The 17,743-nt window shown below is 39.3% G+C and overlaps 1 protein-coding gene across 2 annotated transcripts in view; it reads left to right on the forward strand.

Annotated features, from left to right (window-relative positions):
- Window positions 1-17,743, forward strand: part of LOC146632597 (plasma membrane calcium-transporting ATPase 1-like) — a 135,239-nt gene that overhangs the window by 33,259 nt on the left and 84,237 nt on the right. The gene's annotated exons all lie outside the window — the stretch shown is intronic.

Genomic DNA, 17,743 nt, shown 5'->3' on the forward strand with positions numbered 1-17,743 from the left:
CCTCTTGTTTCGTAATAACACAAACACTAAATCCTCCTTCTTTTGTGCTGTTTTGTAGCAGTGTATACACCTGAGACTTTAACCTGTCTGTCTGTCCTGCACTCTCTCTCTGTTTCTTTCTCTCTGATTGTGTAATAAAAATATGAACATGTGTTTATAAGTCACACTTGTGTTTGAATCCTGCAGCTTATCACACATTTGATTTCCATGTGTGACAACTGCAAGTGTCCAGAGTGAGGACAGACTGAGGGACCCACTGCTGCACATCATCTGTGAGGCTTTGCACCCCTGATGATCCACCAGGACAAACTCAACAGTGTGTGAGGAAGAGGAGGAGGAAGAGCCAGCAGCAGCTGACAGATGGAGAGAATAGACAGACTGTTCCCTGTTTGTGAAGGACTGCTAGAAAAGTTTAAAATAACTAATTGTCTGTCCTGAATCAGTCTTATTAGGTAATGTTCAAATAATTTTATCATTCCAGTGTTTTCAGTGTGGGAGAAAGTACTCAGGGCCTTCAAGTTACACACTATGAAAGGCAGCAACAAGTGTAATATTCAGAAACCTAAAGTATGTATCAGCAGCAGAATGGAGCTAAAAACAAATGTTTGTTTCAGTTCTATGAAGCTTTGAGTATTTTGGATCAGTAGCACTGCTGTGTTTGTTGCATCATATTGCTGTAATTGTTTATATGCTTTATATATTCTGAGGTAAGTTGATCTATAGTGTTACATCATATTCTGTAAGGATGTTATGTGTTTGTAGACTTTCTGCCCAGTTTGACCCATTTAGCAGAAGCCAGCCTGTTTAAGGCTCTGATATCTATTCTGTATGACTTAAAGCAGTTATGACATGGTCTGATTTTCTCACCCAATAAAGGAATATTTAATACATCAGTCTACTCTTCATTTTTATCAGAAACAGTTATCACAGCTTGTACATTTTCTTTTAATAAATATATGTAAGCAATGAGCCAAATTTAGTAATGCCAACATACTGAAGGAACAACATTTGTCTCTTATATATGATACACCTATATATGCACTGTCAAAGATACTTGTCTTTGAGTGAAGATTTAAGGTGATAAGACATATAAATAACTGCAACTTGAATCTGTACTGAAGCTCAGTATTTGACACAGAGTTCATGTTCACTGCTGTAATAGCTAATAATGATTAATATAATAACTAGAATATTGGCCATATTATATTTACATTACCAAAGTGATATGACTTTAGTCTCATGAACAACATCAGCTAATTCTTATTTACTAATTAATCTTGAAATGACTGTTCAGTACAGAAATGAAGCCCAAAAATCATGTTTTACTGTCCTGTGGTCTCAGCCTCAGATACTTATCAAATCACACAAAGCTCATGTAGAAACAAACAAACAAATGAACAAAATATGTTCTCCCTCATTTCTGTCAAACCAAGTTGTATGACACGTTTCCAGCGGTTAGTATCACGGTTGCTAGGCAACCTGGGAAGCGCGACGGAGACTAGACCGTCCCATACAGACAAACTTGCCGTTTATTTTGCAAATCGAGCTCAACACTGCCCCTAGCGTCCTGGAGCACTTCCGTTGTGTTTTGGAATTTGCATGTGTTTTTGAGTTTGCAAGTGTTTTGGAATTTGTACGTGTTTTGGAATTTGTACGTGTTTTGGATTTTGCAAGTGTTTTGGAGTTTGTACGTGTTTTGGAGTTTGTACGTGTTTTGGAATTTGCATGTGTTTTTTAGTTTGCAAGTGTTTTGGATTTTGTACGTGTTTTGGAATTTGCATGTGTTTTTTAGTTTGCAAGTGTTTTGGATTTTGCAAGTGTTTTGGAGTTTGTACGTGTTTTGGGTTTTGCAAGTGTTTTGGATTTTGCAAGTGTTTTGGAGTTTGTACGTGTTTTGGAATTTGCATGTGTTTTTGAGTTTGCAAGTGTTTTGGAATTTGTACGTGTTTTGGATTTTGCAAGTGTTTTGGAGTTTGTACGTGTTTTGGAGTTTGTACGTGTTTTGGAGTTTGTACGTGTTTTGGAGTTTGCATGTGTTTTTTAGTTTGCAAGTGTTTTGGGTTTTGCAAGTGTTTTGGAGTTTGTACGTGTTTTGGGTTTTGCAAGTGTTTTGGAGTTTGCAAGTGTTTTGGAGTTTGTACGTGTTTTGGAGTTTGCATGTGTTCTTTAGTTTGCAAGTGTTTTGGAGTTTGCATGTGTTTTGGAATTTGCATGTGTTTTGGAGTTTGTACGTGCTTTGTCTCTAGGGGCCACCGTAGTTATCTAACATGTTGGAGACGCACTCCATGTCTCATTGGCATGCCTTGGCTTTCACTCTCACACATCAACATAGACTCATGCACTTTGTGATGTTCTTTAAGAAGGAGAAACATGTTTTGTTTTGTTTTTTTAGGGGTGGGAGGGGGGGTTCATCTTTATTGAACATTAATATCAACAGTGAAAGAGAAAGAGAATCTATATCCACTGCATAGCTTATACAAATCAGTTATTCCGGCTGGCTTTTTCTTGGATACAAATCTTTCAAAAATGGTCCCCAAACTCTCAGTCTTTGAGAATATATGTAATTCTTTGTAGCGGAAAGTGTGGAACATTTGGCCTGTGAGATTTTGCCCTCAAAACAATACAATTAGCATTTAAGAGATGGAGATTCATCAGCAGTTTGTTTATTTGTTTTTAATTAAATTCTGTCCCTCTGGCTGCCAAAAAAAAGCTCTGGTTCAAGACTCATTTCCTTTCTGTATATTTTTATTATATTGGTTTAACTTGGCCCAAATCACAGATGTTCTGATTAAGCAGTTATAGCGTATTCACAGTCCAAGTGTGAATCACAGCACAGACTGATTTCCACTTTATTTTCTCTTTCTAATTGTTATTTAAAGTTTTTTATGCACCCTTTTTCCTCTTCTTGTGGAATCTCATCAGTCACGGACCACACAACTCCACATTTATCTGGGAATTCTCCACATTCCGCTCTCGCACTTTTGTTCGATGTTTGTGGTAACTTTAACATATCTGCTTCCAAATCTAAATGATGCGTTGCTCTTAAGGTTTTTAATGCTTTCTTACATAAAAGGATGCTGTGGTTCCAGTAGGGACTCCATGAAATATTCATGTTCCTAATGTAAGGATGTGTGTAACATTTCCCAGAATCTGTAAAACATACCTCTTTCAAAAAGGAGAAACTGTAAACAGTCACACCATCACACTGGTTATCTCTGTGGTTTTACTTGCGGACTAAAGGTTAAACGAGACACAATGTCCTGGGAAGGGTTATTATGGGTCAGAATCTGGCAACCTCATGATTTGATTACATTTAGATTCTTTTGAATCACATTGATCCAGATTTGATTTAATGATGATGATTTTGGCTCCACTGGGGTCTCAGCCTCGGGATTTTGCTCACCTAATTTAATCAACGAGTGGCACAAAATATTGTACATATTGCTCTGAATTACCAGAGAAATAAACTGGAATTGAACCCACACTGTATTTTCACACTTTTGTAGCTTGTTAATATATTACAATATGTGTTAATAGGATTATATACATTTCAATCGGCCTAATTTTGATTATATTTTAGCTTGTTTTAAAAAAAACATTCAAATGTGAAAATGAATTGGTTTAACAGAGTACTATCAGTACTTTGTCCTGTGATTGTCAGAGTCAGAACAGCTGTGTGGCGTGACGTGAGGAGAGAGATGGGTATTTAAACACTTTGATTTGATGTAATTTGTTAGTATTTTGGTTTTTAAACATACCTCTGTGACGTTGTGGCGAGCTGTGCAGGAGGTAAAAACGTGTGGGCTGTTAAGTGTTTTTTGTTTGTTTGTTTGTTTTTGTTTTGTTTTGTTGAATAGTTCTTGACAAGCGGCATCTAGGTCTTTTACTGTCTATCACAAGGCTAACATGGAGAGACAGATAATCATTCAACCTTGCAATCACACTTGCAGCCAATTTAGAAATACCAGTTAGCCCATTATGTGTGTCTGTGGAGTCTGGAGAGAACCCACACAGGCACAGGGAGAGCATCCAAACATCCCAGCTGGTGAATGTGAACCGGTTGTAGCTTGCTATGAAGTGACCACTGCTCCAACTTTATTGTTTTCACAGTTTTTTAGCTCTCTCTAATAAGAAATGTACATATAGATTAATACAATCAATAAATGGCTTTGCAATGCTATTATAAACAAATATAATGTGTCAGTAACATGCATATAAGTAGCTCTTTGTAAATTCACCCTTTCTAAGGCCTTATAATGGCCTTATATACCCATTACCTATTTAGGACCGAACCCATAACAAAAACTCATGCTTAAAAATGATGTTTAAGAGATGGATCACAGATGATGATCGGCCTCTGAAACAGAGCACTCAGGCAGCAAACACATTCAGCCATCACGCGGGCTTCAGATGACATTAATATTCATAGAATAAAAGTGTGTGTGTGTGTGTGCCTGTGCCTGATGGGATAGTACCTTTCTCATTACTGGCGGTGCTGTGGTAAGATGCCCGGCTACTTTAGCTACCAGACAAAAGCAGTTTCAACCTAATCCTCATTCAGTGATTTCATTTCCTCTTTAAGCACTAAATGGAAAAACAAAGACGAGAGAAAGGAAAATAAAACCAGGATTTTCTGTAAGAACTGCTCTCTGTAGACCTCACCATCACCATCCCGCCGGTTCAGTCAAGCGGTGTTTGATCAAAGCCTGAGAGGACTTTTGGTTCGGGCCTACAGCTGTTAGCATGCAGCCCAGAGAGGGTCAGCTGTCTGTGACCCCAGCTGCAGGTACTGTCATCTGTATGGAGCCGCCCTGTGGAGCTTGTTAGCTGTCTGAGCTAATTGGAGGGTCTTCACTGCACAGATGCTGACGCACTTCAAAGGAGTTCCCCTTCAAAGAGCAGACAGGTCAGAGAGGGAATAGAAGGAGGATATGAATAAATGCATGATTTCATTTCTCATTTCAGAGTGGAGAACCTGGAGTTTCTTTGTATAAATAATTTTCTGTTGGCTTTGGTAAATTTGTCAACATTTCCAATCTGCATTGTATTTGCATCAACAAGCTTGTGCAGCCATAATTCTTTTGCTGTGGCAGCCTCTATATTTTCTGGAAAGACTTCCCAACAGGTTAGTGAATGGGTTCTGTGACTTTCATCAGGCCTGGCTCTTCATCTTGGGAAGACATTAAGAGAGCCAAAAGAGAATATAACCCCCACTCAAGACAATGCCTGTAACTCCACCAGATGTACCAGAGCACGTTTCAAAACTTGTCTCGAAGAAAATCTGTTTGGGGATAAAGGACTGAATTTGGTTTCCAAAATGAAAGAAACTGTGCAGGCTAAACACTCAGCTTCTGAAATGTTTGCGGTGTGAGTTGAAGCCTTGGAACAAAACTGTATGAGACGCCACATCAAATGGAAGCACTCGAAGGGTTTGGATGGGGCTGAGGAAGACCAGTATCATCTTTATTTTTACTTATCTAGGTATCTGGAAAAGCTTCCCAAAACAACAGAATAATCTTTGTCTAACGCATGAAATGTAATTTTATAGTTAATACGTAAAACAGTTTCACATATCTCTTTCTGATGTTTGAAATAATCAAACACTTCAAATTCAAATTTTATTTGTCACTGAGTAAACAGGTTTCACTCAGAGTTTCTTTGAAGCAAAGTTTGAGAATCATTTACCTGACGCACAAGGCTACAGGCCACAACCCCAACTAGAAAAAGGCACTACTGGGTACTCAACTAAAGCCATGAACTGTTGTGGATTTTATCCACCTATTAAAGAAGTGACATTCATTTGACTACACTATATGGAGTATATTTTGATATTTTCCCCACCTTACTCGCTTTTTTGTTACAAATATGTGATTCTGTTACACTCCATCAGACTCCAATGACAGACACCAAGTAACATAGTTTGAGGTATTTTCTGACTGTGGTGTCTCATTGAGTTAGTTCAGATCCTAACACATAGTGAGCTTGCAACTCGTTTCCTGAGATGTAAAAATCAGTATTTATGTCAACGTCTCACATGAGACAGGGGAAAGCCATTTCTTCATGGGCAGGCCTTTGACCACAGGGTGTTGGAACAGGTCAAACTATAAACTGCTGACACAAAGCTAAGAAAGAACATGGTGCTTTATTTAATTCTCTACTTCAAAATTCAAATGCATCACTTTTCAAAGCTTACAGAAGCTCCTTTGTCTTCTGTAAGGTGATTTTCATCCAAACGAACCCAAAAACATGCTCTAATTATGAGAAGGATTTGATTAAAGTCTCGGGTATGACTGCGTTGCTCAACGGTGAATGCGGTGTAGAAAGAGGTGCAGAAGAGGTGCAGAAAAGCTACTGGGCTGTAGAGGACTGTTGTCATCCTCCCAAATTTCTCTTTTTGCCAAGATATCCCCACTCCTGTAATATCACTCTGGTAAGCTGTGATACATGAGCGATTATGCATTTTTATACGGTAAGCAGAGCCTTGAGCTGCTGGCCCAAAATCAAATTACATGTTATACATTTACAGTATTTGCCCCCAAGTTCAAGATGAGTCATCTAAATCTTGTAGTGTTTCACAGAAAGAGGAAGAAAAATAGGATAATGTAATTTGAAAAAACTATAAATACCCATGAATCCACCATTACCAGGAAACCATTGATATACTATCTCTATGATCTTTTTAAAAGAAATGTCAGACTTAAGTTCCCTGGAAAGCCTTCAGCTGATGCAGAATGCTGCAGTGGGCGTACCGACAGGGACTACCCCCCCCCCCCCCCCCCATGTTGGCTTATCTTCATTGGCTTCCTGTGAAATCTAGAATCAAATTCAAAATACTTCTCACATTTTGAATAATCAGGCCCCATCTTGCTACAAAAGCCCCACTTTACTCTTAGACTGCTGGTTTACATGTGGTTCCTGAAGTATTTAAATGTAGAATGGGAGGCAGAGCCTTCAGCTTTCAGGCTCCTCTTCTGTGGAACCAGCTCCCAGTTTGGATTTAGGAGACAGACACACTATCACTACTTTCAATATTAGGCTAGAACTTTCCTTTTTGCTAAAGCTTATCCGGTTGTTCAGTCTGACGTCACTAGTCGTGTCTGGACCTAAACTCCGCTGCAGGTCAATATCAAACGATCACTATGGCATTACTGAGAGTTGAAAAACTGTCTAAAGTCTTTCATCTTTAATAAAATGATCAGCGTTCTGCTCTACCAGGTGTAACAATTGAGTTTAACATCCAGGCATCCATGAAAACAGAATTTATGACATTTAACGGAGTTAGAAGTTAGCAGGGAGTTAGCTCGCTAGCTTCTATCTAAATACAACATAGCATGTCCTGACTGCGGGGTTTTGGACACAAATTAAAACGTACAGCTCTGTTATCACTTCCAGCATAAATGAAGACAGAAAACTAAACAGCAGTGACGTTTGTAGGGTTACTGAAGTTGGGCTAGCTGGTATATAATGATGTGCTACGTGACCGCTAGCGACACAGCTATGTTAGCATAATATAAACAAGCTAACTTTTTTCCCACTCGATAAAAGTTAACGTGAGTGTTCTCGGTGGTCAGGAACAAATGTAATCGCATGGCAGGATGCTGTAAAAGGACCAAACTTCAGCTAGGAGAACAATTGAGATAATCCATCCACAATACGAGGTTAGTCATTCATATACTGCTGCATGTGTTGGGCTGTAGTTACTTCCTAAGGTTTTAAAAACTGAGCTTAAATAAATGATTAGCGGTAATAAAAGCCGAGGGAGGTCAACAGTGATCACTGACTGTTTTAGGAGCTTTTTGAGATTAAATAGAAGAAAATACGAAACATTAAACATGTTAACAACACAAAAGCCATATTAAACGCAGACTACTTTAGGCCCGGAAGTAGGATTCGTCACGTCATCACTTAACAATTGGATAGTTAGGGCTGGATCAGGTGACCCTGACCCCTCCCTTAGTCATAGGCCTGATGGTGCACTGAGTGTTTCTCTTTTCATCACTCTGTATTTAATGATTAGTTACTATCAATCTCTGGCTTCCTTCCACAGTGTGTCTTTTGTCCTGTCCTGTCCCAAACCCCTAAGAGCCCTTCAGTGAGCCTGGTACTTCCTGTTAAAAGGGAATAATTTTCACCTTTCTGTAATGGAGGCAGTACCTTTTAAGTAAACACCTAAATAACCGATAGTTAGGATTGTAAAACTAACATTTTCTGCATCTGCATTTAGCACGACACCTGTAATTTGGTCATTGTAGTTTGCTCCATGCAAGAAAGCAAGAAAAGTCTCTTCTAGCCACTATGAATCGGGTCCTTTGATATCTACTATTGCAATGAGTTTAAATCTCATTTATTATATTGTATTTGTACAGTTGCAAATATGAAGTATGGTTGAGACAAAATCCAAAAGTGCATGAGTGTGCTGTTTGGGAATGTAAGGGTTTGTATCCACCTAAGCATTTCTTACCAGCTGAAAACAGCAGACATTTTAGCCAATGAAATAAATAAATAAAATGACAAATAAACAACTGAAAATGATACAACAGGGAGCTGAATTGGTCAAAATCTAAATTTTGATGTAAGATTTTATGGCTGAAACATCTGGAAACAAAGATGTGGGCTGAAGTTGATAAAAGATTCTTTTTTTTTTTTGATCCAAGTGTCTGGATACGTTTATGAAAACCAAACTAAGAATCAAATCTGTTGGATCAGAAACGGCTGTGGCGGCCCAGAGGGGCAATATTGTGTCATGCAAAGGACAAACATTAAAGGGGCAGTGCTCTAAATCTTTCAGCTGTGCGGCGTGTTTTTAAATTTTACAGCCTGTTTCCCTTCATCTGCGGCAACAATGGAGGCCTTTATCAACCTGCTTCTCAGACAGTCACACCTGGGGACTGACCAGCAGCAGCAGCAGTGTCTGATGTTTCCCTCCCCTCCTCAGTGTTTTTGGGTTATGATCAGCGTGGATCAGGATTCAAGTGATGAACAGCTTCAGAGCCTTAGGCTGTAAACAGGATTACTAAATCTCTGGATGCTCTCCAGATGTTGCTGCTTTGTTTGTTTCAGAACTGTCTTCTCCTCTGTGTCATTCTTTGGGCTTAAAAAAAAGGACAATAAGGTCATGTCCTCTTTAATGCTGTGTCTCTTGTCCCTTCTTATTACTTTCTCTGTGACAATTTGCCTAATCTAAGTGCAGGAAATAATGGATTCATTTACACACAGCATGCTTATTATCTCACACAAGTGTCAGGCTGCAGCTAATGAATAATTTCAGTTGTCATATTTGATTAGCTCGCTTAAATTCCTTTTAGGATTATTCAATTGACAATTTAATCTATAGAATACTGTGCATTTTCAAAGAAAAGTTGACATTTTCAAATGTTTAAAACAATAAAACGTTTTTCATTCCAGTTGAGGAAGAACAAAACAAACAACAGAACCAGTAATTTTCTGATTGATTGACTTAGCAGTAATCTTTTGGCAGGAATGCTTAAAATCAAAGCGATGGTCCAAGAACACACCAGTATGCTTCAGTGGAAAATAAACTTGACAATTGTCCACGTAACAATGAAAGGAAATGGCATGTTTCCAGAAAATATTACCAAGTGGCAGCAGGTACAAAGAGAAAAGGAAAGGTCCAAGAACATAGCCTTGCGGTACCCCCAGGGGAGGGCAGCAGGCACAGAAAATTCTAGTATTATTTTGGTCTTTTACCTTAGCATTAATTAGCCAATATGTGTGTTTGTGATTCCACAGTTGTTATCTGATCACAGCCAAACACAAGACTTTTGACTGCAAGAAAACAACACAGCCATAGCTAGAATGCTAATCCTGAGGATTTAAAATGCCACTGGTTAATGTTATGGTAGCAATATTATTGTTCTGTGGCTTTAATACATGCACTGCAGCCCTGACATTCTCAAGGCATTACCCAACAAAGGTGCATATCAGAGCTCAAACATCCAGGTGCAGTTTGACTGGATATAAGCTGCTCTTTAAACTGCCAGTGTGCCTGCACAAAATCCATGTGGCGTTGGAATGCTCCGGTGTGCGAGCATTCCCTCTTGCATGCTGTCGTGGTACCTCCCTCGCCTAAAACATCTGAAGTGGACTACTTCCTACTGTGTGCTACATCTGTGAAAAGACAACTGTGGAAATAATCCTGATGTGATTCTCCAGGAGGATCCTGCGTGAAAATGGTGAACAGTTTGTTGTTATTCATACAGTTAATGGAGGATTCAAGTCTTTCTATACCAAGGCTTCAGGAGACATTAAGGATGAAGCTCAGCTCAGCTAAGACAATCAGACTTTTCCACATCATCACCAATCACTGATCGACCGAGAGCCTGATTATTCAGGATTTTCTGAGGGTCACAAATTTTAGTCTGCTGCCACTCAGTTTTAGAAGTTTCACAGTCTAATTTCCCTTATGGCGGCTGTTACAAGATTAATATAAATTGTAGTGAGCTTTTCAATATAACTGAATTGGATTGTACCTGAAGCTGTAGTCTTGAGACTTGTGTGATATAAAACTGCACTCAGCTGCAGAACAGATTGTAATTTATTTTTATTTCCTTTATCAAACCTTCTGTTCGCAGTACAATTTCTGCCCTTCTTCCAAAGATATCTGGTCCTAATAAAATGTATGGTTGACTGGGGGCTTCCTCCTGATGTACAACGCAGCTTAAGGTGCAGACTAAAACACATATAACCAAAAATATATGATCAATAAAATCTTACAGTGGCTATTTGGGATTTTTTTTTATTTTTTTTTTATTATTTTTTTTTTTTAAAGGTCAGCCTGCAAGCTGTACGAGATGGGGATCTCTGATGCAGTTAGAGGCGGCTCATTTTCAAGTATGCTATGGATCAAGCTGAAAAGCTAATGATTTATGTGAAAGATAAAGTTCTTGTTAGGCTGAAGGGAACTTGGGCTTTTTGTCCTTTTTAGATTCTATTTTGTGCAACTCCCAAACCTACTGATACAAGGGGAAAAAACTTTGCAACAGGAAATTTATTTTTAACTTTAAGTCTCCATAGCAGCTTCCAAAAAGGCACGAAAACATCAAAGAGTGGAAATAATGACACTATTATGCAACAGTTGCTCATGTGGATGTGCTTGTTGGTGCTTTCAGCCTGTGTGGTCATGAAGTTTGGACTATATTTACAGATGTCACATGGGCCCCTGTAGCCATTTAGATGGGGAGGAGAAGACCTTCAGACAATGTCATCATAGCAATAGCAATGTCTGATATTGTATAGTTATTCCTAAAGGCTCAGTTTGAGACAGGAAAAACCTGGAATAATAAAATGATGTTGGGTTTAAATGTCTGTCACTTATTTGTGGCACTCAGTAGATTAAATTCTTTTACCACAGGACCACAGTCTGCACACTACCAGCTCTGTTAAAGTTTGCCTGTAGATCTTTTAACAGAGCTGGTAGTGTGTCAGAGGCAGACTTGACATCTTACAAATGAAGAATTTTATGTTTTTGTTTTCCAACCAATTGAAATAGGAAAGTTTGAGATCTCTTCTGGTTATTTTTGTGTTGCTTCTTTCTGAAATTGCATGTTATAACCTTCAGAGTTGATTACCAACATGCCTGATTACACTCTCTCTGGCCTATCCATGACAGCAAAGAGGTTTCCACTTGATCCAAAATGAGCCCTCTGTAAATCTACGGGGTCTCATATTTCATCGCCCTGATGGATTGGATTGTCTAGGATTGCACTGACTCTTTTCTAGAGTTAATAAAAACACTTTTCAACACTAGAGCCCCTAGTTTGGTTCTTTTGGCACAGATGACAGCTGTAGCTCAGGAGGTAGAGGGGCTTGTCTACTAATGGGTCGATTGTTTGATCCTATATATTGAGAAGTCCTCGGATGAGATAGTGAGTCTCAGATTTTCCATGCTGTGTCCATTGATTTTGAGTATGTACATAATGGATTAAAAGCAATTAAAGCGCCAAAGATAAAAGTGCTCTATAAATATGACACCGCCTCCGTTTCCCGTGCAGTTTAAGACCATCTCCAAAGATTGTAAACACAAGATAATTGGGGTAAGAAGATTCTTGTTTTCCCTTTATTTTTCTATTTTTTCCCTTTACCTTTTTTGCCCCTGACTAAAAGCCCAGAGTCATTCTTTAGGTGTAAAGAGAAACCTCGTTTAACAAGATCTATCTAGCGGAAGTAAAACTCTCAAAGTTTTCATAGATGATGATGTACAAAGACTTTTCGTTGCTGCAGCTGACTGTCTCCAGATCACTTAAGGTCTGTTTCCTGGTCTGCTTTTGGCGAAACACAGCAACTGCCAGCATGCGTTTCCAGTGGTTGCCCTGCTGCTACAGTGCAGGTCAGTTCATCTGTGATGGAGGTGATGTGGGCAGAAACCCCAGGCTCTCTTTGCCACCTTCTTCACCCCAAAAATCACCACCCCCACCCCTTTCCTTCATTTATGCATTGGTTTATTTGTTTTTCATATTATTTATTTGTTTTAAACGTCATGGGAGTCATCTGTAAAAAATCTGAATGAATTAGCCTACTATCTTGGCTGTTGCTTCACCACGTCAGCAATCCTTAATAGGTGATACTTGAGACATGTGTGACAGGTTGTAGACTTTGCAGTTTTGGGAAAGCTGGGCCCATTTTCACCCATTTAAGAGTAAATCTTAGCAGGTATCATAGCGGAGTGAGTGTGGCCTGTAGTGTGAAGTTGCTTGGAGTTCTCAGCAGGAGTAGAAATTATATATTATATATCTTATATATTAATATGAATCCATCCACCATATTTGCTGTTTCAAATGAAGGACAGTGATATTTCTAAATCCTGCTTTTTATCTCTTTGCACAGTCACTCCTAGATAAACAATCAGCTGACTACCTAAACTGTGGTTATGGTTGACAGATTTGTCATTGTTCATGCAGACAGAGACGTCAGCAGCTCGGTATCCATTTATACTCTCACAGCATCTCAGTGCGGTTTATTCTAGTCCCATCTTCGAAAATAGAAGTCAATATAGGAAGCAAAGCAATGGCTAAGGTTTCTTCACTGTTTTATGTAGAACATCTCATCTTTTCCAACTGCTGCAACAAACTCATCTGGGAATTTCTGTGCTTCTGCGTTGTGATAGAACTTGTGAAATCTTGTAGAGACAGATTCCTGCTGTTAGGCATCTTGGTTACAAAGAATGGAAGGCGCAAGGCAACTTGGCAGTATCGTCATGAACAATAAGTACCCGATAACCTGAAAATATTAAAATTGGCCATTTTTGACTTTTAGACACATTGTTCTCCTAAGTCCTGATCACAAACATGTAAACTGACAGACATCAAAACTATTCACATATTTTTCATAAAAGGCTCTTTTACTTCCAAAACATAGGTTTATAGATTCAGGTTTCGTAGATCTGACTGGTTAATGGCAGTTTTCTGCTCTGTGATGGGAAGATTAAATTAAAGGGTTTAAGTTGATGAGCCTCAGTTTGTGCTGACTGCCTTAAAGTTTGAAGGGTTAATTGCACAGCCTGAAATAAACAGACAAACGGGAAGCTGGCACTGCTTGCACACATGTCTTGCTTCCTGTGATCATGAGTCATTTACAAACCAGTGAATGAGTGTGCTTGTGTGACTTTGAGCCTTGGGAGCTTTTTTTTTTTTTTTTTGCAGTGGAAAACTGTAAGATGAATCTTGCTAATTGTCCATATAGTGTCGCTGTGTGAGAACATCATTAACAGACACAAAGGCAATGTGTGTGGGTGTGTGTCTGTTTGTGGCTCCCTCCAAAGATGTTTTAGCTTTCCGCCCCAAAGAAAAGTCACCAGAGTTGTAACAAAATATGTTTCTCATATTTTAGGTTAATTATCATTCATACAACCATCAAACTGATAGAAACAAGAATATGCATATAAATATGGGCATATTCCTCATGTTTTAAATAATTTGACAAGGTCAGTGCATGTACAGCATAACTTGTACATACCCTGACCTTATTATTTGTAACTCTGGGCATATTTAATATGAAATTTACCACTATAACAGTGTATATGTTACATAAAAGAGGGGACAAATAGTAATAGTGATAGAATAGAATATAAATATACATGTACTGTTCAGTAAGGTAACACAGAAAACACATTTGTGTGCACTGTAAGGGACCCAAATATTTTTAGCTGCATAGTCACCCAGTAAAAGCCTATTTTGTGCTTTAAAAAAAACACCCCCCTGGTGTGTGTGTGTGTGTGTGTGTGTGTGTGTGTGTGTGTGTGTGTGTATTAGCCATGCTGAGGGGCCATAAATCTATAGACACACTGTGGGGACTCCGACATGGGGTATGATTTGGGTAAGCCTCAACATAATTAATGCAAGTCCTTCCATTGTGAAGTGATGGAAACATGACTGTGTGTTTGTGTGTTCTTGTGTATATGTGACGTTTCTGTTCTCTGCAGTATGGGGATTTCCTTTTTCCACTCTGGTCACATGACTGCAGATATGGGTGTGGTCTCCTGCATTCCTGGCCTCTTGCTTTGCTCTCCTTAGGCCATCTGGCATCCTGCGACACACTCTCTCTCTCTCTTACACACACACACACACACACACACACACACACACACACACACACACACACACACACACACACACACACACACTGTCGTCTAGACTCAACTCACACTAGCTCAGTGTAACGTGTCCTGCATGTGGAAAAGCCTGTATGAAGTCACTGACATGATTCAGGACTCAGGACTGTATGTGTGTGGGGTGTGTGTGTTTGCATGTGATTGGTTGTTGAGCGAACCAAGAATCAACTTCTTCTTTGTGTGGTGGGTGTGGGCAGCAGTGAGGTTGAATAGTAGGTGTGTGTGTGTGTGTGTGTGTGTGTGTGTGTGTGTGTGTGTGTGTGTGTGTGTGTGGAGGAGGGCGGTGCAGGCTTCTCCTTTAGTATGCAGAGCAGGTGTGTCTGCAGAGGCAGAGAACCGAGATGGAGGAAAAGGAGGGAGGATAACAGCAGCTGAACAGCAGACCGGTCTGATGGAAGATAATGAAAAGAGAGAGATGAATGAAACTGTTTTTATGACCTGTTATTGTGTGTGTTTCACTGCGTGTTTGGAGGAGAGAGAGAGAGACAGAGAAATTTTAAAATTTACATTCAAATCAAATTTCCTTATGCCAGCAGCCTTCTCATAGCAGGCAAAATAATATAAGTGACAGCAGCTGGACTGTGGCTGAAACATCAAATAAAAGATCAAAGTATTTAGGAAACAGTTTGTGATTAAATATTCTAAAGACAGGAAGAGAAGAACTGTCTGACAGGCTGAGCTGTGATGAGGTATTGATCCTGTTTCCTGGTCCAAGCGTCTCCACCATATGAGGAACCCCCCCCCCCACACACACACACACACACACACACACACACACACAAAATCCCCAAAAAAACTGTAGAGGCATATGATTCTCGGTCCCTACAGTTTTGTGTATGCACTATTCATGTGCAGCAAGGCTTCAATTTAAGTTTTAAAAACTCGTGGTGCACACTTGAGCCTCCAGCCTCATGCTTTTTCCAAATATTGATTTTTGACGCTTCAGAAAAGAGTCACTCTTAGGCCGTCTAAGATTTCAGTGTGGACTTTAAACGCAGGACCAGGGTTTCTTTTATTTAGTGATCAATCCAAAGCACACAGCATCGATTTAATGGCTGTCCTCGTGTTGTGAATGGACCCGTCTCATATGTTCTCTCGGCTGAAGTTTAATCCATTAGGAGCGTTTTCTTCCTGCCATGTGTGATGGCATTCCTGTGCCCATCAGGGACCCCATTATTTTATTTTTTAAAATAATTTAGCCATCATCAGTACATCTCGTGTAGTGATCGGTTTATATTATTAGCCTAGCTCTGTAGCTAGCGACCTGGTAACAGATCATTAAATGTCAACAAGGCCAGGGGTGTGAAACACATTTTACTTCACGGGCCGCATACAGCTCAATTTAAACTCACAGGAGCCAGTCAGTAAAGCCATATATTCTAAAAAAGGAAAGAAAACTCAAATTTTTTTCATTTTTATTGTAACTCTATAAATGCATGACAAGTGTTGAGAAAAACAAATGTGTTTTTATGGCTTCAAGAAAAGTTGTTCTAAATGTATAAATATGTGGAAATTTCCAGAAATGTTCACTCCTACGTAAAAAATGCTGGAATTGATATGTCACACCAGAAATAAATAAATAAAGCTGATTTGGACCTGCTGGCAGGTCTGTCACGGCTCCTGGGCCACATGTTTGACCCCTTCAACTAGCACAGCTTCACCGACCCTCCAAACATTTTTATAGCTGCTGATGACAGTGAAGCTTTTGATAAGAAGCTGAGTGATTTACAACATTAAGAGTTACAGTTGCTAGCTTCTGGAGTTTACATTTACAGCCCTCTGTGTTACTTCCTGTCCTCCACCCGTGTGTTTAGCCTTGCTGCATGATTGCATTTCCTGAGATAAATTGTGGTCTGCCTGCAGCTTAGCTTAACTTTCAAAATAAAATGTAAGCAGGGTTCCTTCCTGTCTTAGCTTTGGCCTTTGGTGGGTTAATTTGTGTAAAGGGAAGCATTAAGTCTAATTAACAAATCTGACTGCTTTTTCCTGTTATTTTCACTTCACTGCTGATGATTTCAGACCTCCGGGCCATGCCAAAAATTTCTCTAAGCAGGAAAAACACTGTAAACATCAGCATCATTTTGTCTAAGGCCAAAGAGTAGCGCACAATGACTTCATTAAACTGCAATGAAAAACATTTTTCAGACGAGTGTGTTAAAGTATTATGATTGATTGGTTTTATTTCTATCTATAGGCTCAGAAACTAGATGTGCAAAAAGCTGTAAACAGAAAGGCACAGTCCTGTAAGATAATCAATATCAAAAGAGTTAATGGCATTGGCTGAGACAGAGCAGGCTGAAAACAGACTTTACTATAGAGCCCTGCTTCTGAATGGATATGCTTATCAGCCTTTGTCACAGCCTTTAGCCATATCCTCTATCATTCTCTGACATGTGATATGTCCTTTTTCTAGTTACCTGCTTGATCTTTGACCTTATATATTATAATATTCTTGGTAATAAACAACCTATAATGATACATTTTCTAATCTGTGTTCTAGCTATTTCATCCCCAGCAGCCTGAATGGGACCTGGCAGCAGATCGAATCAAGCATAAAACATTTGTGTATTTTCTGCATCACCAGCTGAATGTCACTTCATGTTATTTTGTAACTTGTACTGTAACTTTATTGCGCAACTTCCTTCTCTAGTGTTATACGGCTCAATGGGCTAAGAATATAAAAAAAACCCCAACATTTTTCTTCTGCAGAGAATCCGTTTCGCTCACGGAACGTACAGAAAACGAAAAAAAAACCATCAGTGAAAATGTGGGAAAAACAAAACTCTGAACATAACTGGCTTCAGATCAGGTTATAATGAGCATCAGCTGCTTTGATAATTAACCAGGTAAAAGAGATGCAAACGTGACGATGTCTGTCAGTTTATCCTTTACCTGACTTTGATTAATGGCGGCATTTCAGAGTGACCCCAAACGCCTCATTAATGCTAGGGGTCAGTTTTCTGAATTTGAGGTGACTTGTTTTATTTGTATCAGTTAATTAAGTACGTTTCAGAAAATGGTGATACTTGGTGGAGCTCAGATTGAGCAAATGTCTTCCACGCGTCCAACAAACACAGTTCAGCATCTGCACTGCAGAAGTCTGCAGTCCCGCCAATA

Source organism: Diplotaxodon limnothrissa, linkage group LG5, assembly GCF_057381915.1.
Source record: "Diplotaxodon limnothrissa isolate DT_005_m linkage group LG5, D_limnothrissa_male_GT1.1, whole genome shotgun sequence".
Taxonomy (NCBI): domain Eukaryota; kingdom Metazoa; phylum Chordata; class Actinopteri; order Cichliformes; family Cichlidae; genus Diplotaxodon; species Diplotaxodon limnothrissa.